At 35.4% G+C, this 23,701-nt stretch overlaps 1 pseudogene; it reads right to left on the bottom strand.

The window, feature by feature from the left end:
- Positions 1-3,650: 3,650 nt before the first annotated feature.
- LOC148626069 (uncharacterized) lies at positions 3,651-4,602 on the bottom strand (annotated as a pseudogene).
- Positions 4,603-23,701: the final 19,099 nt, after the last annotated feature.

A 23,701-nucleotide genomic window follows, 5' to 3' on the forward strand; every position in this document is an offset into this window, starting at 1 on the left:
AAAAGTTGTGACCGTTTAAAGAACATTTTCAGTACGTTGAGCTTTCGTTTGCAATTTTGAAAGGGAAATGTGTAAAAAGTATAGCGGATACATTTCGTCTATCGAAAATATCAAGAAAAGGCTGTGAACTTTCATGGATTCAGCCTTTTCGTTAATGTATCAATGATGTAGTAAGACGTTCCTTTTTACAAATCATTAATCGGTTAGGTTTTATTTTATGTACATATTTATTTTTTACCAAAGTCAACCTAAATACAAAACCATTGAGTTATCTTTGAAAAAAAAAAGCATTTTGTTGTATTGGGAGTTACAGAAGATTGTAATTAATTTACTGACAATTGTTAATGAAGGTTTTGAATTAGAATTTTGCTATGTTTACTTTCCTTTCAACTTTTTTAAAAATTCTAAACAGCCTTCTTCAGTAAGACCGTGTTTGATAAAGATTCGTCTTGCTTATAAGCAAATACATTTGGAATTTATTTTGAAAATGAAATATATTTTGATTAAGTACAAGTCCAATAGTTTAGTGATTCATGGTGATGAAGAAAAACCCACCAAATAATCGATGCTTTTACAGTCTACATATGCTATACTTTCACAAAACGGTAATCATTTCTGCGGTCAGGTTTTCCGCATTATAGCCTGACAACCCCAGCATGTAAAGCGCCAGGGGTACCCCATTCCACCACCTTGGGCACACATCCCAGTTGCTTTGTGGGCAGAGCGCCTAGCCCCCGGCTAGGTTTCTGGGCACTAATTAGTCGCCTTTTACGACTAGCCTGCATGCCTATTCTTTTGACACCCAGGCCTGTTTGAGGCCAACAACCAAATGAAAAACCATGACTTGTTATGTGATCAGTAACTGTTTTTGAACGAAATATAAAACTGAAAGCGGGGTTTTTTGACATGCATGAATGACGTTCCTTAAAGACTGCTACATTATTTGTTTGTTCGTTAAGAGCAGGTTACCAATTCATTTAGATCGTTATTTTTACAGTTGCGGCAGGTTTGGTATCATATACGCTTTAATGTTCGTTCTGATTACGCTTCGTTCGTTGTACATTCGATTTCAGCACGTTCCAGACATGAAGTTTTTTTCTAAGAGGTGAGTTTGTTTTCTAATTTTTTCCCAAGTGATTACATTGTAGCAGTTCGTTTGCTCAAATAAATTCGTTATTATGTTGTAAGAGCACCTTTAGATGAGTACTTAAAACGATTATTGATAAATACTTAATGTGACCGAGTGAGAATAAAAATAAGGGGTTCAAATATAGGAAGTGGTAATTTGATAGCGTAAAGACCAACGTCTAAGTATGAATTAAATTATTATAAAAGTTATACGAGTGAACTATAACATGCAAGAGAGCAAGGACGAACTGCCCCGTGCAGGTCCGGGTGTTAAAAAAATAGGCCTGCAGCAGCGCTAAGCTTGTCGTAAAAGGCGACTAAATAGTGCTCAGAAACCTAGACGGGGCTAGGCGCTCTGCCCACAGAGCAACTGGGATATGTGCGTCAGGAGGTGGAATGGGGTACCCCTGGCGTGTTACATGCTGGAGTTGTCAGGATATAATACGGAAAACCTGACCGCAAACCATAGTGGTGCACCGTGTTGGGAAAGATGCCACGTTCCTCCCATGTTAAAGAACCCTACTGCGGTATTCTCCCGGAGTAGGAACCGTAGGGCTCCGCCGCAGGAGGCTAAATTGCCCGACCCTACCCACCTCTACTTATTTCCAGTGGCAATCAAAATTAGTCGACCCCATTGCCCTTGTGTTCCATCCCATTTTTTATTTCATCATCATTTCATGTTCATTTTATCATCAATTTCATGTTCATCGTCTGAATATAGCTGAAACATTGCTGCTCAGACGTTAAACCCCACCAAACAACAAACAAACATCAAAAGGCATTTTACCACCTAATGAAAAAGGCTCTTACTAGGAACACATGAAACGGTGTTTAATAGTGACTTCTCCAGAATTCCATGCGATTGTATACGTCATATCTGCTGAACAAAGGATTGAAGAAGGTGACACAAATGCAATGACAGAATTCGAGAAAATGATTGGAAACAAAATGTATGGCTATGCTATTATTGTGTTTACACATGTAGAACCAGAAGACATTGAAAAACGAATAAAGGAATCTGCAAAGATGGTTGAATTCTGTGGTAAATGTAGAAATCGATACATCAGTTTTGGAACTAACGGAAACTCTGTAAATCCCTCTCTCGTTGAGGCTTTTGACAGGAAGCTAGAAAGTCTTGTGAAATCAAACGCAATTTCTCTTTATTATCAACATTAAGCCTATGCAGAAGCAGAAAGTTTGATTACGCGTCATGCGAAAGATTTGTGTAAACAAAATGATAATTTATCCCAATGGCAAGAAGGCATGCTTTTGAAGGGAAATCGAAACGAGATAGGGATTACTTGAAGTTAGCCGAGCGATACAGCAAGTGTTGTACACGTCTTTAAATTTGTTACAAAATAACAGGGATAATTTAATGATGACTTGCATCAAATTCATGATTTTATTTTGCACTTCTCAAATAATTGCTGACTCCGCAAATACATATATCATACATCACATTGTGATGAAAAAATTTTGACAAGTATTCGCCCGAGCTTTAACGAACAAACAGCGTAAAAATACTGAACGAGAGTCATTATGTTCTTGAAATATAAATAGAAAGTTTAGTGCAGTAAAGAAATAGTCGTATACAGAGTAAGAACTGTAACTTTTACAATGGTTTTTAAACATATGCTATACGAACAATCTCATTTCAGTAGTGCATATGAATTTAGAAAATGTATTAAATGGGGTAACAATATTTCCAGACAATGTATTACTTAATTAATTCTATGCATATCTGTCCTTCAGAATATAAAATATCTCGATCAAATCTCAACTACTTTTTTAGATACAGACCTTCAAAGACAGGGACTCTTTCTTTTTTTTTTGGTCCCCTGATTCCTCCATAACAAACATCCACTCTAATTGGAGGCTTATTATATTAGCCATTGTAACTGTAAAGTGCTAAAAATACCTAATCTCAAATATATTGTCAAGAAGGAAAAGGGTTTAACTGTATGTTTACAGTGAAAATGTAGGTGTATTTCACATCTCAAAGTACCTCACATTTGCATTAACCTGTCCTAATATGAATTTTTAAATTAGTGTTATGTGAAATTAACTCCAGTTAACCATTCTAGCAAGTTAAAATGAAGCCAAAGTCATTTTTCAGCACTTTCATAAATGTTGATCGTACACAAATTTACATTTCCTGTGTAACACTTGAAGTTTACTTAAACTTTCAGCAGGAATTGAGAGTAAGAATTGTTACGGAGGAATCAAGAAATACCAAAAATAAAGGAGATAGAAAAAAATGAACAATTACTGTTTAATTTTGTTATGATATTTTGAAAATGCAATAAAACAATGTAAACCCTAGTTTTGAACACATAATTCTAAAAAAATAAACGTTTTTAGTCTCGTTTTTTAACGGAGGAATCGTCTTGTTCACATCAAACGTTTTTATCACTTAAATGCATAGGATTCTCCATAAAACGACAACAATAGTTCCAGTAAATAGCAGTTTGTACGGAGCAAAACGTTTATAGTCCTCACTATCAACAACATAATTGGTTCTTCTAATCTTGATTAAGCACTGTTTCGGAGGAATTTTCGACGTGGAGCCTTTCAATGTCCTTGATCATTTCCTTCGGAAGGGAGAACGATCGCCTATTCTTTCCGATAGACGATGGATCTTCTATTTTAGGTAGGATTTGGTTTCCGTAGACCACACTGTAGCGGGTGGCGTTGGGTTCTTAAAGCTGTACATGTATCTGCCTTTAAGTTTGGTCTTTTGCATAAAAAAATAAAGAAATCTACATCAGCGATGTCACTTTGAATGATTTTGCCAAATCTTATCTCCTTCGTAAATAGCGGCCACCCAATCATCAACAACATATAGTTGATCTTGATGTTCTGCTTCATTATGCTCCGTTTCCGTTACATCTGATTTAATCTCATGCAATTGCCATCCACCACATTGACTATCTGGACAGAACTTCCCATCAACAAAGCAGTTAAAACAGAAAAAAAATTTTTTGTCCTTGTCACTATTGTTGATCCATCATATCCAAATACAGTATGGACGGTCATTGTCCCTTTGATCGACCCTAACTCTGTGGTCTTGATATCAGTGTCTGCTTGTGCGATTGCATCCTTACCAACCCAAACATAAGTGATGAAGGATACTGATTGTGACGTCCAGCTGAAGAAGGATTGTGCGTCTTGAATCGCATGTTTGTCCCGTTTAACAGCGTTATCTGCCATTCGCTTGGCAACCGCTCCGACCCCATCACATGGACATTTACCATGGCTTGACTCAAAATATTGCCAGCTGGCAGGAATATTAAACACTGATTTATGTTCAGCAATCACATTAAAAATGTATCGGTTGCGGTATTGAGATGTCAGAAATATGATCCTAATTACAAAGACAACGCAAGAAAATAACAGCCAACAGCCATTTCGAAGTACAAAGTATGCGAGTCCCAAGAGTCTTAAACGAACAACAAAAGAGAAATGTAGAGGCATCACAGATATCGAGGTTAATATAATTACATAAACAAAAATACCACATGATGCACATCTTTAACATGCCCCAACCAACCAACCAACATGGATTTTATGAACTTTTAAAACTCAACAACATGATTGGTTAGACGTTAGACTAGACGTGTCGTCTTGACTTAACAACATTTTTTTCAGGAATTTCAAAAAAATATATGAAAAAAAGGTTTATTTATATTTATTCTTCTAATTCAAGTTCTGAAACAAAAACAAAATATCGATAATTGATGTTTTCTTAACGTGAAATTATGTAACGGGCCACGATTCCTCCGTTACATTGTAGGCTCTTTTTCATTTGCATTTTTTCCATATACACCGGTACATTGTGATTGCCAATTTTTCGATGCCATTAAGATTTTGTTGTCTGTGAGTGTGTCAAAATGAAAATAGCCACCAAAATGTTATTTTCTCTTAGTATTAGTAATTAATGTACTTACCAGCTTTAGTTGTGATACAACATCAAATGCTTTTCTTCAATTCACTCCGTTTATCATGATGGAAGGCATGTAATTTTCAAAACAATCCCGCCTGTAAACGTTTGAGATCACGTGATAAATGTGTCAACAGTGTAATAGAGAAAATATGCTCGTTATAAAAATTCCACGTAACGGAGGAATCGTTACGGAGGAATTCCCATTTAAAAATAAAATTTATTCAAAAGAATGCATACAATAAAAATTGTTTCTATAGTTTGATTTTATAAGCAAACATAGTGTTATTGTTGTAAAAGCAACATTTTTATTTTCTATCAGTAATAACAAAATTTGTTTACTGTAACGGAGGAATCAATTGATCAGCGGTATTTTTAAAAATGCCGATTTTGATAAATTATTTTACTCTTGCATATATTCCTAGCATATTTTTTTAATATTTATTTTAAGATACCTTCTCCTAAGTATCGTAACTTGTGTTAAAGGTTTTTAACACCATTATAAGCTATTTTTCAATGCACTCAAATCTTCGTAACGGAGGAATCAGGAAATCGGCGACACTTCAACATTTCTAAATTTATTTCCTACTTATGTTGTTTGGTTTCTTTTAATAATATTATTTTATAGTTCGGGTACTATTTGGTGCAAATTGACCAGAAAAGTCCATGTATAAGAAACGATTTCCGGCATTCAAGGCCTTAAATTATGAAATTTTAGTATTGTGACATCCGGTTTTTAGCATATTTCGGAGGTTTGAGTATGATTTTGGTGTTTCTAGAAAAGCAGAGGACGCTTATCCTACCGATGCACTTGGTCCATGCTCCCATTTTTTAGTGGAGTCCGAGTTGCTCATTTACTTTTGTTACTTTGTATGTATGATTTTAGTTACTTTATGTTCTTTGTTGTAAATGTCTGTTTTCCATGTCTGGTCTTTGTCCCTGGATTACATTCTCTTGATTACCGCTATAACCTTGGTTCCCTTGATTACTCTTTTATTCAAAAGGTAATGGAAAATTGCTTTGTTAGACATTACTAATTTTAGCTGTTCAGACCACGATGTGAAACCCGCGTGCAGGCCCGGGTGTCAAAAGAATAGGCCTGCAGCAGCGCTAAGCTTGTCGTAAAAGGCGACTAAATAGTGCTCAGAAACCTAGCCGGGGGCTAGGCGCTCTGCCCACAGAGCAACTGGGATGTGTGCCCCAGGTGGTGGAATAGGGTACCCCTGGCATGTTACATGCTGGGGTTGTCAGGCTGTAATACGGAAAACCTGACCGCAAACCATAGTGGTGCACCGTATTGGGAAAGATGCCACGTTCCTCGCACGTTAATGAACCCTGCTGTGGTATTCGGTAGGAGTAGGAACCTTTGCGCTCCGCCACAGGAGGCTAAATTGCCCTACCTTACGCATCCCCCCTTTTTCCAGTGGCAATCAGAATTTGTCGACCCTATTATCCTTGTGACCCATCCTTTTTGTTTCTTCATTTCATGTTCATTGTCTGAATATAGCTGAAATATTGCTGCTCGGACGTTAAACCCCAACAAACAAACAAACAAACATGATGTGAAACATACAAACATATTTTATTCGGAATTTGTCCGACAGTTAGTATTTTCAAAGACCTTGGACCCTATTTGCACAAATTAAATGAGATTGGGCGTATAACCATTTTTGTTAAAGTCGTGGATTAGGTCAGTTGTACGTGGTCACTGGATAAATAACCTTTGAACTAACACTGCAATGAATTTTTTTGTAAATACAAAAAAAAAAAAAAAAAAAAAAGGCGATATTTTTTTTTATCATTGCAAAATATGCGATTGACTTAGAATAGCAAAAATTAAAATTCATGTTATGGAATGCCAGAGTCATTTCAAAATCGACAAAATTGATACCACATTTTCGCAAATTTCTTAAAAGAATCGATTTTTTTTTCTGAATTAACAGTATTGAATTTGGTTTTTTGGTATAATATAGCTCTATCGAACAGACCCGGAAAAATGAGCTTAAGTTTTTTCTATTGCATGTCATACTTTTCAAATATTTTTTAATATAATTCAAGAGACTTTTGAATATGCCTGCGTTTGCCAAGGGTGTAAATCAAAAACCGTGTCCGCTCATTTCTTCTTTTGTTACAACAACATAAATGTTGGTCCTGTTTATTTCTATTATGATGCAGTTACATCTATCTCACAGATAAGACATACTTTAATTCATGATTATGTCTGGTCTTACCGTATTAACAACTAACTGTACTTATTACTTATAGATTCTACCTCATAGCTGAAACAAAATATCTCCAGGGACAGATGAGATCTGTTCTAAATTTTTTTTTATAAAACTTTCCAAGAACTGTCAGATGAACGGTTTTATGACATATTGAGAAAAGTTTTAGGACAATTCTAGAGCCAGATCTTCTGAAATTCTAGCAGAGTTTTCTGTCAACTGATGGCGTATAGTTGTTTCTCGTTGAACATTTCTTGCAGCGCTGGCTAGCTCTTTTGACATTTCTCATAACGCTTGCTCGTTACACCAGATGTTCAGTGGAGTTTTGAATAGAAATATTAACGTTTAACTACATTTATGTTAAGGGTTGTACATAATGCTTTATTTCCATTTAAATCGTGCTGATAGTGGTGAATTTAAAGATTCCCCTATACGTTAATATTTAATTTATCCCGAATAACATTGTCAGGTGTTTGCCCAAAACTCTCCTGAATAATTAAAAATTAAAATACTGTCATAAAAAATCAACTAATGACATTGGTTTTGTGCGATGTATACCCCCCAAAAATATCATACTTTTTTTACCAGCATCAATGTCCTTACATATATCAAATTTAAGTGCGGTTTATACTTAGAAGTTTTTTTTAAACATTCCAACACTTAAAAAAACTTACAGTTTAAGCACTTATTATTGCTTTTTACGAGTTATAGCACTAGCAAAAAAAGACAATAAAAAAGGTTTCAAAGAATGTTTAAATCATAGCTTTTAATGTTGAGGTCTATGAAGGGAAATTAAATGTTCGTGTCAAACGTGTACTACAAACTGGTACATAAACATAAAAACCATAAATATTAGCTTTTATTCCAAAAATGAGGTTTTTAAACAATTGTAGAGTAAATTTACAAAATGTTAGATCTGAGTGCATTTGTATTAACTTTTAATGTTTGTTTGAGGTCTTTGAAGAAAATAAAGTATTGGCAGTCACACAAGAAATGCATTTTCTGGTAATTTTATACTTGGATGATGTTTAGTTTTACATCCTTGCATTATTCATGTTATTCATTTATTGTTATGAAAAATATTCGGTACGGCACATGCATTTTTAAGTTTCAAGAACTTGTTTATTTTCATAATTTTTATCAAATTCTTTTGGTATGAAGTATGAGTTGTATTATGAAAATGAAAATTCCATACGCTTGTGTTAAATGGATGTTACCAAAGAAAAAAACTAAAAAGTATTTACTTTAACTAATTTTATGTAAAACTAAAGTCGCCTTTCAAGCTTTTTAAGTTTTTGTTTTGGAAATTGACTTATTCATTTGACAGATTCATACTTATATCATTGTATTTTTTTGTATGAATTGAGAGATTTTCCACCATGCAATGAATTCATTTTTATTTATGATAACAAAATGCATTATTCTGCGTAAGAGATGAACATTTTACACACAGTAAGATTGTTTAATGTCTTAAAAAATATTTTTATAGATTACTTCACTTCAGCTATTTCTATTCATTATCTATATATAGTATGATGATTGTCTTATTATGAGGGTGTCTATGTCCACCCAGGCAGTGGATGGCAAATGCGATTAAAAAACTCTTAAGTAAGAGATTGCAAACTCTTGTATTCTAAAAAGGAAAGTTTGTTTACTTGATTTGTTAAGGAACTTTAACATATTTTATGGTTCCATTTTTTTCATAAAGAACAATCCTTGTTCTTTCTAACTTCACATTGAGTCAAACAATATATTTGAAGACAAAATTGGGGGTTCCTTTACCTATGTGTCACCAAAATGATAGGGCTGGTTTCTACATTGACAGTCTCTTAAACCATCTGTTTCCAATTCAAATTAAGGCCGAGATAGTATATGTTTTTTTTTTTTTTTTTTTTTTTTTTACAAATTATCAGCTTTGTTATTTCAAAATTTGCACCATCCTAATTTTACGTCTGGATTAATTCATATCGCTCACAAAATTCGCACCTATCAATATCTGAATTGGTACTGTATCTTATCAGTGACATGAACTTGAAAATGTTACCAACGAAAAAAGTTAAAATTTTACACTTCAACATGACTATCTAGATGACAACGAACTTAATATATCTATTCATAATATCTGGTTCCGGATTTCGCATTTTCATTATTAAAAAAATATAGATTTCATAATTAGGGAAAGATGAATATCGTGATATATCAACTCAAGTTATTTAATTACAAGATCACAACAAACGAGCCTTGACGAGTTTGTTATGATGTCGAAATTAAAAAACTAAGCGGTCCAGAGAAATTGGTCAGGGAAGTGAATTCAAAAGGGAAAGTAGCCTTCGAACTGGTTTAATATTATAATATGCAATTCATAATCAAAGAAAATAAAAAAAATAATTATTTACCAGCTCTAGATACGGTACGGTGAATTATCAAAAAAAAAAAAAAAAATGGACAATTGTTTATCTTACCTATTTAGCCCCATTCAGCTATCGTCCCTTTTTTCAATGATTTTACAAACGTAAGAAAAACCTATACGTGCAATACTCGGTTGTAGGCTGCGCCTAATTCATATTAGAAAATATAATCTCTCTATACGTTGTTGGTGTCAAATTCGACTAAACCGGGGCTTGCTACGAAAACCTAAATATTGCAATTAGAATGTGGAGTTATCAGAGGCAATATAGATATTACAATGTTCGAAAATGGTTGTTTTAGGATTATAATAATAAATCTTTGAAAGTTGCCATTAATTGCGGAGGGAAAGCACTATTCGATCGAAAGAACGTCCATTTTCATATGTGGACGGGTAACATTAAGAAATGCTTGCTTCCCATATCACCAATATATCTAAGTTGTTTCTTGGCGTATTTGGATAAAACAAACTTTTTTTTTGGGGGGGGGGGGAGAGCAGTTTGTGCTGCCTGCAGATGATGTCATATTTTTCATGACGTAATGATAAGACACAAAGCGTATAACAATATCACAAATATCTCCCCTTTGATGTGGACATTGTAAAAATGGAAAGAAATAGATTTGAAGACAAAATGTTAGACATTTTTTTAGTTATGCGAACAGCTTTTTTTAATCGGGACTTTTATTAACTCTATTGACAATTTATTACATAACAATTGAAAATATGTATAAAAATGTTCAATCAGTATTTTTGTTAAAACTCTTTTTGTCCGTATTTCAATTGTGTCACAAATCTTAATTTTTTCGATGTTGGCCATTGGCTGCTTTCTTGCTTACCGTTGTAAAATATAACAACGAATAGTATTTTTACCAAAGTATATTCACGCTTAAAGGACTATATAAATATTCAGAATATGAATATCATGTTTATTCTAAAAAAAATAATTAGTTTTATTGTCTAATTGTAGATAAATACGCACGTATGTGGTGACGTCACGTTGTCTTTTTCCCGACGTTTTCTACACGTTGCGTGCTATCCGGTATTTATCAAAAGCTTTTTTCGTTAGCTTGGAGAGAACTAATAACCATGAAATTTTGAGTTTTACATGTATATATGCTGCAGATAGTATATTCTAAAAATAATGGTACTTGGTTGAATATTTATCTTAGCGCATTTTGTCTGTATCAAACCAAAATGTCACAACATCTAAAATTTGTATATTTTATTTAATTACGCGTACACCATGCGAAATTCGAACGAATTGTTCAAAAAGGCAAATGGTGTTGAGTCGATTTCTTCATATACTTAAAAATGTATTCATCCTCCTCTATGGTTTTATCATTTCATTTTTTCTTTGGCTTAACAAATGGGTTATATATAAAATGTAAAACCGTGTCGAACAAAAATGTCACAAAGCGCATTTTTGACGTTTCCAAAGTAACGTTTTATTTTGCGACGTAAAAACTCTTAATGTCAATTCTGAAAACAATAAAAATTATTGAAACGTTACGATACTAGATTGAATTAATACGACTGTGGATGTAATGAACGATTTTAGCGAATCTGATAAAATAATGAAAGAAATGTTGAAAAGAAAACAGGAAAAAGAAATATGAAAGTGTTGCCCAACTTTGACCCCCTATAACTTGAAAACGGTCTAAAAAACATAAAATCTGCTGTACGTTTGTTTACCCGAATTAAATAAAGAACACATTTAAAATAGAATAATTAAAATCGAAAAAAAAAATCTTCTTTTAATAAAACACGTATTTTTACCCTTTTTGGCCCCCTTTTCTAAAGCGGCAAAGGCAACAAAGTCCAAATTAAATAGGATTCTTCTTAGTAAAATCATATCAACTACAACTAAATTTATAGCACGGAAACGAAGTGTCCTCAGACGACGTCGCCGCCTACCACGACGACTGCGCCATAACATTATACGACCGCAAGTTCTTTCATCATGTAATAAAAACGGGATATTTCGCTATCAAATTTTCTCAAAGAGGGAGCTTTGCCAAGGTTTTGGTTTTTGTAGAAAAAGAAATAAATTCACTTTATACGCTTCCACAATTTGATTTCCGAGGGGTGGGTACTTTTTTGCTTGTAGGTTTGTTGGCTTTCTGTTATAGTGATGGTGTTTTACTTTATTTTAGCGCATCACGAAATAAGTTTTCATAATTTGTAACACTTTTTTCGTAGGATAAAATTTCCTTCAAATCATTTTAAATGGTTGATGCCAAACTATTTACCATATCAGGATGTAATCTGATCATTTCAATTGACCAAAACGTACGAAAAAATAATATCGAATCGGATAATTAAATAATAAAACATGTCGTGTGTGTTATTTTGTGTAAAAAAATAAATATGCACACTTCTTTTTACACGTTACAATTATAGAACGATGTACGTCGCAATACAAAAAAGACGTGGAAATCTTGCCGATTTCGACGTTACCAAATATGACACCAACACCGTACGCTACGTCAATACAATTTACATAAGAATACAGGGGATACTTCCAACATAACTTCTTTTTTCCTTTTCCCTATTTTCTTTGCAAGTTAATGCAGTTTCGATCTATGTATGATTTAGATTATTGAAATAAATAATCGTTTTTGTGAGTTCCAATCTCATTTGTAATAACATTGAAAATCATGGGATCCCTAACCTTGAGATTATATGTGGAGTTTGTGTGGTGCTTGGAATGCACCTATATGTTAATTAGCAAACTACGAAAACCAGGTTAAAAACTGCCTCCGTAGAAAATGTACCTGTAAATGAAATTCTGTAGATACACATGATACCTCAATTATCGCACCAATTAACCCCGACAGGTCAAGGACATTTGCAGATAAACAAGAAAGATAATGAAAGTTTAATTTAAATGCAAAAATAGAAGGATAGTCTCTCTTTTACCACAAATATTAGATATATAGATTAATATGTAGGTAATGTCAATAAAGGGAAACGGAAAGTAGATATTTGATTCGTCTGTTTTCTCCAGAAATGCTTTGAACACTGGTGCATCTGCCCACTGTATTTGCTTTTTAGCATCTTCTTCATTTTCAAACTTGTTGAATATGATGATGAGATGACTGAAGATGTTGTCGCCGAAAAAATATTTTCTCGACACATTTGAGAAACTCTAAACCTTCTCGGGTCAAACGTTTTATAGAAAATACCAAAATAATCACGTGGTATTAGTAATCTATTCCATACTTTCCTTCATCTGATCAAATGGGGGCGTGTCGTACAAATGTATGACTCCAATTTTCTCTCCATTTATTTGTTTTTTTTTATTTGATATGGTTCAATAGAATCCATAATTCCCCTTGGATTAAATGTTATACCAGTTTTACATTTTTTTCCATAAGTAATGTATTGATCGTAGAACTTTTCAAGCTCCTTGTTCGCCTATAAGTAGTACCTTGCACTCCGAAAAATCATGATATAATGCTATTTTATTAAAACAGCGTTATGTTTTGTGCGATGAAATAAAGTGGAATATGGATTCCTTCTGTCGTTTAAAGTAGACTTTCTGTTCAATTGTTTAAATGTTATATGCATTGATAAATTAAATAAGATTTGTCTAAATATTTTTCTTAAATTAGAAATTGAAACCTCACTGCACATAGACCGCAATGAAATATGTTTGTTTGTTTGTTTGTTGGGGTTTAACGTCCGAGCAGCAATATTTCAGCTATATTCAGACGATGAACATGAAATGGATGATAAAATGAACATGAAATGAAAAAAAAAGGATAGGACACAAGGACAATAGGGTCGACAAATTTTGATTGCCACTGGAAAAAGGGGGGAATGGGTAAGGTCGGGCAATTTAGCCTCCTGTGGCGGAGCGCAAAGGCTCCTACTCCTATCGAATACCACAGCAGGGTTCTTTAACGTGCGAGGAACGTGGCATCTTTCCCAACACGGTGCACCACTATGGTTTGCGGTCAGGTTTTCCGTATTATAGCCTGACAACCCCAGCATGTAACACGCCAGGGGTACCCCATTCCACCACCTGGGGCACACATCCCAGTTGCTCTGTGGGCAGAGCGCCTAGCCCCCGGCTAGGTTTCTGAGCACTATTTAGTCGCCTTATACGACAAGCTTAGCGCTGCTGCAGGCCTATTCTAAAACATCAGTTAAGTAGAACGAAAAAAAATAAAACATTATTTGAATTTTTAATATCACATACCATAACATTATCAAAGGAATATAATCAGATGTAGAATTGATATCAGTATTTGTTTCTAAACATACGATGAATACACAAATTACTTCAGCAGATTACCACATGCAAGCATTTAGAAATGTCTTATAATATGAGAAAGCTGAAACCTTTAACACACTGAATTGAACACCAAAGTCCTTTCATATTTTTTGTCAAATCGTGAAAGTTGTTATGATGTCCTAACGCAGTATCTTATCATCATGGTCAGAAACATGTATGGGCCGGAACGTCAGCTTTGGTAAGGAACTCTGGATTGTCTTAGTCCGAAATATCTCTGGGTCGTCGTCCAGTATTGATAACATGATCTTCGTAAACAATCGAATGCCATGTTCTTGAGCTCTTGATTTCATATTTATCATTGATTGTGCATCAACGTATAACAAGTATTTTACAACTTAAAATTTCTACTTGTAGCCCCATGCAGGTCCGGGTGTTAAAAAAATAGGCCTGCTGCAGCGCTGAGCTCGTCGTAAAAGGCGACTAAATAGTGCTCAGAAACCTAGCAGATGGCTAGGCGCTCTGTCCACAGAGCAACTGGGATGTGTGCCCCAGGCGGTGGAATGGGGTACCCCTGGCATGTTACATGCTGGGGTTGTCAGGCTATAATACGGAAAACCTGACCGCAAACCATAGTGGTGCACCGTGTTGGGAAAGATGCCACGTTCCTCGCACGTTAATGAACCTTGCTGTGGTATTCGATAGGAGTAGGAACCTTTGCGTTCTGCCACAGGAGGCTAAATTGCCCGACCTTACCCATCCCCCATTTTTCTGGTGGCGATCAAAATTTGTCGACCGTATTATCCTTGTGTCCCATCTTTTTTTCATTTCATGTTCATTTTTTCATCCATTTCATGTTCACGGGGCGTAAAGTTTGGTCAGTAGTTTTCCTTTACCATCGATTTCTAAGTGTAGGTCAAGATATGAGGCCGACTTCACAGTGTCTGTAGTATCCTTTATCTCAAGTTCTTTTGGGTAGATACGATGTATCAAATCCCCGAAATTAGGATTGTTTAAAGATAATACGTCATCTATATAGCGGAAACTGAGATTGAAGGATCTAGCCAAACGATATTCTTTCTTTCGGATCAGATCAGCTATAAAGTCAGCCTCATAAGAGTGAAGGAATAGGTCAGCAAGTAAAGGAGCACAATTTGTTCCCATTGGAATGCCGACCGTTTGTTGAAAAACACGTCCACCACACTGGACAAATATGTTGTCAATTAAAAATTCCAGCATTTTGTAAACATCTTCCTCTGGATATTTGGAAGATGATTTGGAATTATTTCTTACAAAGTATGAGGAATCTCTACCAAGAACTATATATTTGTATCTAGGTGTACCATCTTTTTTGGAAAAACAACGATGTATAATGTTTTAATTCGGGATTTTAACTGAGTATGGGGAATAGAAGTAGACAGTGTTGAAAAATCATAGGTTTTAATGCTATTATATTCAGATAATAGTCTTGAACTGATTGTCTCCAAAAGATCTTTCGAATTTTTCAGGATCAACATTGAATTAATACCACTACGGGAGTAACAAGTGTTGTGGTAGGACTGTAGACCCTCTTTGACAGTTGTGAGTATAGAAGTTAAAAGTTTTGAAAGAGGTTTGGTGGTACATTTTGCAGATCCAACTATGAAACGTTGTTTGTATGGATTCTTGTGAAGTTTAGGAATCACAATCATCGTCCCTGGTAGAGAGACCAAAAGAGGATAGCACAGATTTATGGTTTTCCACAATCTCTACTTTGGAGAGTGTGGTAGCAGTATAGGTCTTATCACTGCTATTATTTTCTACGTCTACTTCTGATAATAAAGATTGGATATAAAACGTTTTGCAGACAAAAACAATGTTGTTTTGGGCTTTGTCTGCTGGTGCGACAACATATTTGTCATGTATAGTAGACAATGTTTTTGCTACATCGGGGTCTTTGAAAACTGATGTAACCTTGGCACTCATTGACCTACTTAAAACTTTCATTCGTTTCAAAATTAAAGACCTCACGGCCTTTAACCAATCTGATAGAGAATCAATGTCTTCTTGTTCTCGTTTTATCCATTTTCTTGCATAGTCCTCAACGGCATCCATAAGAACTTTACGTAATTCTAATCCTCTTTTGCTATTTTAGTTACACTTTTAAACGTTCAAGAAATCGTTTTATGTCTAGAATATCTGTTGAGGACACTATTGTTTTGTTGTACATCATTTCCGCGACAATCCATTCTCTGGACGATGAATTTCCGATTGAGGCATCATAAACTATGAAAGAAAAAACAAGTAAAACATGAGTAAAACATGTTGTAAAAATTAAATAATATGTATTAAGTTCAATGCTTTAACAGACGTGGTTTAGAAGAGACGATTGACCAAAAATCATTTACCCCTGTTTTATTGTGATTTCGCTGATTTTATGGTGCAGGTAATAAGGACATAGTAATTTTACCCAAGCATATGAACACAAATGTCAAACACTATTCATATATCCGATATTGTCATCGATGTATGTAGGAAAAATATTTTTGTGGAAACATTACAATTTAGTGAAGAAACAGATTAAAAAAATGAAACAAATGCGGTTAGAAATCGGCGAAAATGCATGTCCGTCGTCTATTCTATAGACTGACTTCTTTAAGACGAGAATTTCCAAAGAAACATCATCATCATGTATAATGATTGCTTAGTGATTCACAGAAACACATCTAGACGAACAAGAAAAATGTACATGGAGATGTTTGGTTAGAAAACATAAATCATATTGTTATGACCGGTGAATTTCAGTATCTGACATATTATTGTCGGTGTCATGTAATATTTTCCATTCACCGGTATTTTTACATGCAGACATTCGTTTGTTTTGGTGTGCTTGGACTGTGAACTATTTTACCTGTTATAAGTAATACTTATAATTATTATTTTATCGTTGTCTCGAACACATTTAATATATAATCATTAATTATCTCCGTGTTTGGAGCTACACATCGAATTCGGCGTCATTCCTTGTGATTTGTAATTGTGTGTAGTTATTTACTGTTGTATGTGTACTACGTCATGACCTAGTCACGGATGTAACTAAATAGCGCAAGCGTGCACCGAGTCGTCATCTGTAACTTTGACAGTTCGTCGCAGAACCCAATTAGCTTAATACACAAATTATGGCCCAACAATCTCCGAGAAAAATGCTACCAACCTCGCAATAATGCAAAAAACATTTCAATTTTGTTTCAATTCAAACGATTACGCGAAAAAGGAAGAATCAAATATATTTCAAGAAATTAATTGTATTCGCAAAATAACATAATGATGATTTGGAGAATAAATTTCATGTGTCATGAAATACAAAACACAACACCGGTTGTAAATAAATCTGCAAAGTACATGTAGTGGTCACACTTCATTTAACCATCAAATTAACAACAATATTATTAAACATGCTGTCATGCAATCTCAATCAGTTGGTAATATTGGTTTAAGAGTAAACATGGAATCTCAACGATATGATGGTAGTGATGATATTGAAGAATAAATTAATTTGAGGTATTTACTGTAATTTGATTGGTTCAAATAGTTTTTTTGTATTTCTCGATGGATGAAAAAAATAGAGACACGCCCCTTTTCCAAACTACTTTTTTTCTAAATATTTTGAAAAAAATTAAAACTAAAATTTATGGGTACTTCGTGTGCGTATGATTTATCCTTGTACAAAAATTTAAAAAAATATTTTAATACGATAAAAAATTGAAGGCGAGGCCGTCGTCTGCTATATATTATTTCAAAAATGGCCAACGATGAAGTGCCAGACATCGGTCTGATAGATCAAGGAGCCTTCGACTACCTAGAAGAATTGTTCTGGGACGACCCACAGTTAGAAGTAGTGCATTTGCAGACAATGCCGGCAACTGATCGCGGTGAAGGCCAGAATTTACAAATACAGACAGCAGAAGCACAGTTGCAACCCTGATAGCAAAACAGATTCAAGACTGTTTCTGACGAAGACATTCAACATTTGGAAGACGGGGGGCAGTCAGAATCTACAAAACGCAACACAAAATGGGCGATGCATATTTTTCAAGGTACATTTTGTAATTTTACACTTTCCGAATTGTCTTTTAATTTAAAAATGTCATTTTTGCAAGGAATAAATATGTGGGATGAACATGAAATGGAGAAGACCAGGGATCGAACCTGGGACCTCACATGATAAATGAGCGCTCTAACACTGAACTATCTGATAGTATTATTTCAAAGTACACCGAACAAATAATTTTAATAGTTTTAGGGAATTTTGTGTATTTTCTTTAGTTTCATAGACGTTTTTATTTTTTTAACAGAATGGTGCAGAAAAGCCCTTGTTGAAGAGTGGATTTGAGCAGTATTTCACCAGAGGAACTCAATATCCATCTAAGGAGATTTTACGCGGATGCTACGCCAAAATTCGTAGAAAAACGTACGAAGGAAATTTACCAGTCAGCCCCAAGAGTATTATAAAAACTCTTTCAAAGGCATAGGAGCCGGAATTAACCGACATCTCAAGAACATTGATAGAGATATCGACATCGTACGTGACAAAACATTCAGAAAAGCTAATGAAAGATTGGATGGAAAATTTAAACAACATTTACACCAAGGATTGCCGCGACCGACACAACATAAAGATGTAATTTCAACATCGGATCTAGACAAAATAAACACTTGCCTTTTCTCAGAGCAAATTCCAGTACATCTCCAATTTCGCGTTTGGTACAGTATCGCCATCCATTTCGTGTCCCGCGGGTTGGAATTCCAACAAAGTTGAAATTAGATATATTCCTGTTCGAAAAGGAGCAAGAAAAATTGGCAAGGAGGACTTGAAGATGGCGAGGCTACATCCGACAAAAGAATGTATGCTAATTCCGACTGTGACAAATGCCCAGTGAGAGAGATTTCTCCTGATCAGGAACATATATGGTACACTATCAAATCAGTGGAACAATATCAATTTTTCTAGATATATGAGCGATATGGCCAAAAATGCAAAAATGCTCTAAAGCCTACACTGTCTACTGTCTCCGAGCTACTGCGATACAGGGAATGAGCGATGCAGGGTTCGAACATATCATGTACACGAGTGGCCATAATAACTAGAGCTCTGAAACTGAGTGTTTCAAATTAACCCAGGCCAGTAAATCAATGGACATTCACTGATATATCGATCGACCACCTGTTCATTGTTGACATCTGCCAGTGCGTGACATTTACATTTCATTAATTCAAATTAACTTGTTACTGTGGGCGTGGTCAGAATTACTCCGCCTTCCTTTTTTGTTGTTGAAATCAGTTGGTTTTATTGTTTAGAATAAATTTGTTATATTAAAGTATTTTTAAATTAGTTTTATAAGGATTGGCAATGAAAAAAAAAGTCTATTGAAAAATAACATTAATTTTCGGTGGGTGTGCACATTTAATGTTAACTTAATGTTATTTTTCAATAGACAATGTTTTTTCAATGTCAATCCTTAAATATTTAAATTTATTTCAAATTTTCTCTGAAATAAATTGCGTTGATTACAATGTCAAATCTCTTTGCTTGGGTGGTAGTTTGAAATGGATGGTTGGAGCTATTTTGAATGAGCTAGATGAATTTCAGACGCGCGATATTGACAGTCTTATCAATGCATTGCATAACCGATTTGGTTCTTTGCATAGATATGAAATATTTAAGGCTCAATTACACACTTGAATGAGAAAGTTAATCTCTTTCTGCCCTTAGTCAGGAAATTAAAAAAGTTGACTCGGTGTGCTTATTTTGTGGTCTTTCCTCCCTTAGTAATAAGGGAAGATAGGCCAAGAAATATAAATGAACCTGAAATACTTGCCATCAGGTTAGAAACTTATAAACAAGCAGATAAGCACCGAAGTAAAAATAATTTTTGGACTGGTGATAAGAAATCTGCCCTACCTGTTAGGGCTGAAAAATATATATCTCATGCAGATGTCAAGCAAGGTATACAGTCAAATGCTGGAATTACATAAGGATGACAAAAGGAAAACGTTATCCACATTGGCATGTAAAATTATGCAGAAGTTTCAAAATATAGACTTGTATAGCAATGGAGAGCAAAATCTGCATAAAAATTATCAAAAAAGACTGTCTTATCAAAGCAATCAATACATAGGGGAATAACTTTAATAAGAATTATAAACAGAACCGTAAAATTTCCAAATATACAGAAGAAAATGTTTTCAAAATGCAGGATTTCTTTTTATCGACAACATATTTGTTCAGTGTGGTGTATGTGTTTTTCAACAAACGGTCGGCATTCCAATGGGAACAAATTAACAAATTGTGCCACTCTACTTGCTGACCTATTCCTACATTCTTATGAGACTGACTTTATAACTGGTATAATCCGAAAGAAAGAACATCGTTTAGCTATATCCTTTAATCTCAGTTTCTGCTATATAGATGACGTATTATCGTTAAACAATCCTAGTTTCGGGGACTTGATACATGACATCTACTCCAAATAATTTGGGAAAAAAGGATACTACAGACACTTTGAAGTCAGCTTCATATCTTGACCGCCCCGTGCAGGTCCGGGTGTTAAAAGAATAGGTCAGCAGCAGCGCTAAGCTTGTCGTAAAAGGCGACTTAATAGTGCTCAGAACCCTAGCCGGAGGCTAGGGCGCTTTGCCCACAGAGCAACTGGGATGTGTTCCCCAGGTGGTGGAATGGGGTACCCCTGGCGTGTTACATGCTGGGGTTGTCAGGCTATAATACGGTAAACCTGACCGCAAACCATAGTGTGCTACTGTGGTATTCTCCCGGAGTAGGAACCATAGGCTCCGCCACAGGAGGCTAAATTGCCCGACCCTACCCTACTCTCGCTATTTTCAGTGGCAATCAAAATTTGTCGACCCCATTGTCCTTGTGTCCCATCCCTTTTTCATTTCATCATCATTTCATGTTCATCGTCTGAATATAGCTGAAATATTGCTGCTCGGACGTTAAACCCAAACAAACAAAACAACCATATCTTGACCTACACTTAGAGATCGATGGTAAAGGTAAACTATTGACCAAACTTTACGACAAACGTGATGACTTTTGATTCAGAATTGTCAAATTTCCGTTCATGTGTGGCACTTGCGTATGGAGTTTTCATATTACAACTCGTACGTTATGCCAGGTTGCTCGCGCTCTAATGCTGATGTTTTATCACGAAGTCCCTGCAATGACGGTTGTAAACATTATGAACAAAAACTGTGAAACAGCTGATGTCAATATTTTTATAGAGAGTAAGGGGAATAGCTCGGAAAATTTATCAAAAATTTTCGCAAAGGATGATATAGCCGCTGTTAAGATAACTACCCGGTCCTGAACCATATTGGGGAACCTTCTTAAATTAATAACTACCAATCTATAGTTTTCATGCAACTAGAGATCATCGTAATTTAATGGAAAGTCAAAAGAATGATTTTGATATCAAATATAGAAAGGTCTGAAAAAATCCCAACGATTTTAGATATGTCAAATTTGCGATGCAAATTTTTGGTCGTTCCCTCCGCGGGACTCGAACTCGTACCGCTGTTACATCTATGGCAACACCGCCTGCACAAAGTCCAGCGCCCTAGACCACTCGGCCAGCTAGGCTATATATAGTCGTCACATTCTGAGAATTAGACCACCAAACTCTCCCCTTATGAAATGATGTTCGGCCAAAAGTATGACTTTACCTTTTGATTTGATTAAAGGACACACTGAAAATTTATCAGGAATTACATAGTGGATAGGCTTATGAGCTTTCTCGGAAAATACAGAAAATTCTGACTTTGCCAGAGAACAAATAACGTTTTCAAGCAATAATGTGAAGCGTTTATATGATAGGAGTATGAATTTTAAAGGATATAATTGAGAATATGTTTGGCTGTACAATCTATTTCAAACAAGAGGGATAAATCTTAATTTGCATAGACCTTGGCATGAACCTTTTGAAGTCCCGGAGAGAATAAATGTTATTTATAAGATAAGAAAAGGTCCTAGGTCCAAAATCAAAATTGTTCATCGAGATCGATTAAAATCGTATGCCGATGAACCAAATAGGGTTGGAATATAGTTAGCAGTAGTTAAAAAAATTAAGTCATGCCTAAATTATATGGTTTTATAATTGTTCTTGCAGGTGTGGGCTATGTCTGAACCATGATTTCGATAGACCCTTTAAAGTGGAGTGACACACGGACGAGCAGCATTCCAATTGTGGGTACAGGCATCCAAAATGCCACAGGCTTTTCCTTAGAAAGAACTCCCAACATAAACATTGCAAGCGTGGTGAAGCAGGGGGAGAAGACCTAAATTTGTATGTAGGGAAAACTTGAATTATGGAGAGGAAGAAAAAGAAAAGTAAAGAAAATTTAGAAAGGAGAGTAGGGAAAAATAGAAACCATACACCCTATTCCTTCTTCAATATCCTTACAAATTCAGAAAGCAGGAGTTGAAAAATCCAAACCCAAAGAAAAGAAAGAAGGAGAAGAGATAGGTACATCTCTAAAACCTAAACCTAAGTCACAGGATTAGGAAAAGTCAAAGAAGACCCAAGAAAATGGAAAGAAGAAAACACAAAAAGAAAACGCACACCGGAGGCCAATGTATCTCCAACAAAGAGGTAATTCTTGTTGGGAAATAAATTCAATATGAAAAGAACAATACACATGTAATAATAAAACCATCTTCTAAAGTTAAGCAAGATAATGTTTATGCACCAATCCTAAATCCTCCCGGTGCCTATTCCTCCGCTCAAATCTACAACCCGTGTTTCTGTTACTTTACAGGAAGTGTCAACATCAGGACCTAGTAGACCAGCTTGCAGTCAACATAAATCTCCAACCACTATCATGTCACCAATTTGTACTCAACCTGATCTCTTACAAGTTCACAGTCTACCTCATACTATCAAAAAGAAGTCTTATACAAGACAATACAGATGTTATTTCACTATATGCTCCTTAATCCTTGATTCTATCAGCATCAAGGAGGTAGAATACAGTCCAACACCAAAATACATGTTGCAATTGAAAACTATGGCCGATTGCAGGAAATCCAAAATTATTTTAAACATTTGGTTTGTTTTGTTTGTTTGTTGGGGTTTAACGTCCGAGCAGCAATATTTCAGCTATATTCAGACAATGAACATGAAATGGATGATAAAATGAACATGAAATGAAAAAAAGAAAGGATGGGTCACAAGGATAATAGGGTCGACAAATTTTGATTGCCACTGGAAAAAGGGGGGATGGGTAAAGTCGGGCAATTTAGCCTCCTGTGGCGGAGCGCAAAGGTTCCTACTCCTATCGAATACCACAGCAGGGTTCTTTAACGTGCGAGGAACGTGACATCTTTCCCTACACGGTGCACAACTATGGTTTGCGGTCAGGTTTTCCGTATTATAGCCTGACAACCCCAGCATGTAACTCGCCAGGGGTATCCCATTACACCACCTGGGGCACACATCCCAGTTGCTCTGTGGGCAGAGCGCCTAGCCCCCGACTAGGTTTCTGAGCACTATTTAGTCGCCTTATACGACAAGTTTAGCGCTGCTGCAGGCCTATTCTTTTAACACCCGGACCTGCACGGGGCTTAAACATTTGGGGATCCCGGATTGCAACATGTGCAGAAACCCTTGTGAAGGATCCTTTCAATTCTTTCATATATAGTACTGCCAGAATCACCCTTCAAGCCATAAAGCGTGGACAATATTTATACATACTTTTTTATAAACAAGACCCCC

The sequence above is a fragment of the Perna viridis genome, chromosome 2 (genome assembly GCF_037379345.1).
Source record: "Perna viridis isolate PV_CMFRI_1.1 ecotype Kerala chromosome 2, ASM3737934v1, whole genome shotgun sequence".
Lineage (NCBI taxonomy): Eukaryota > Metazoa > Mollusca > Bivalvia > Mytilida > Mytilidae > Perna > Perna viridis.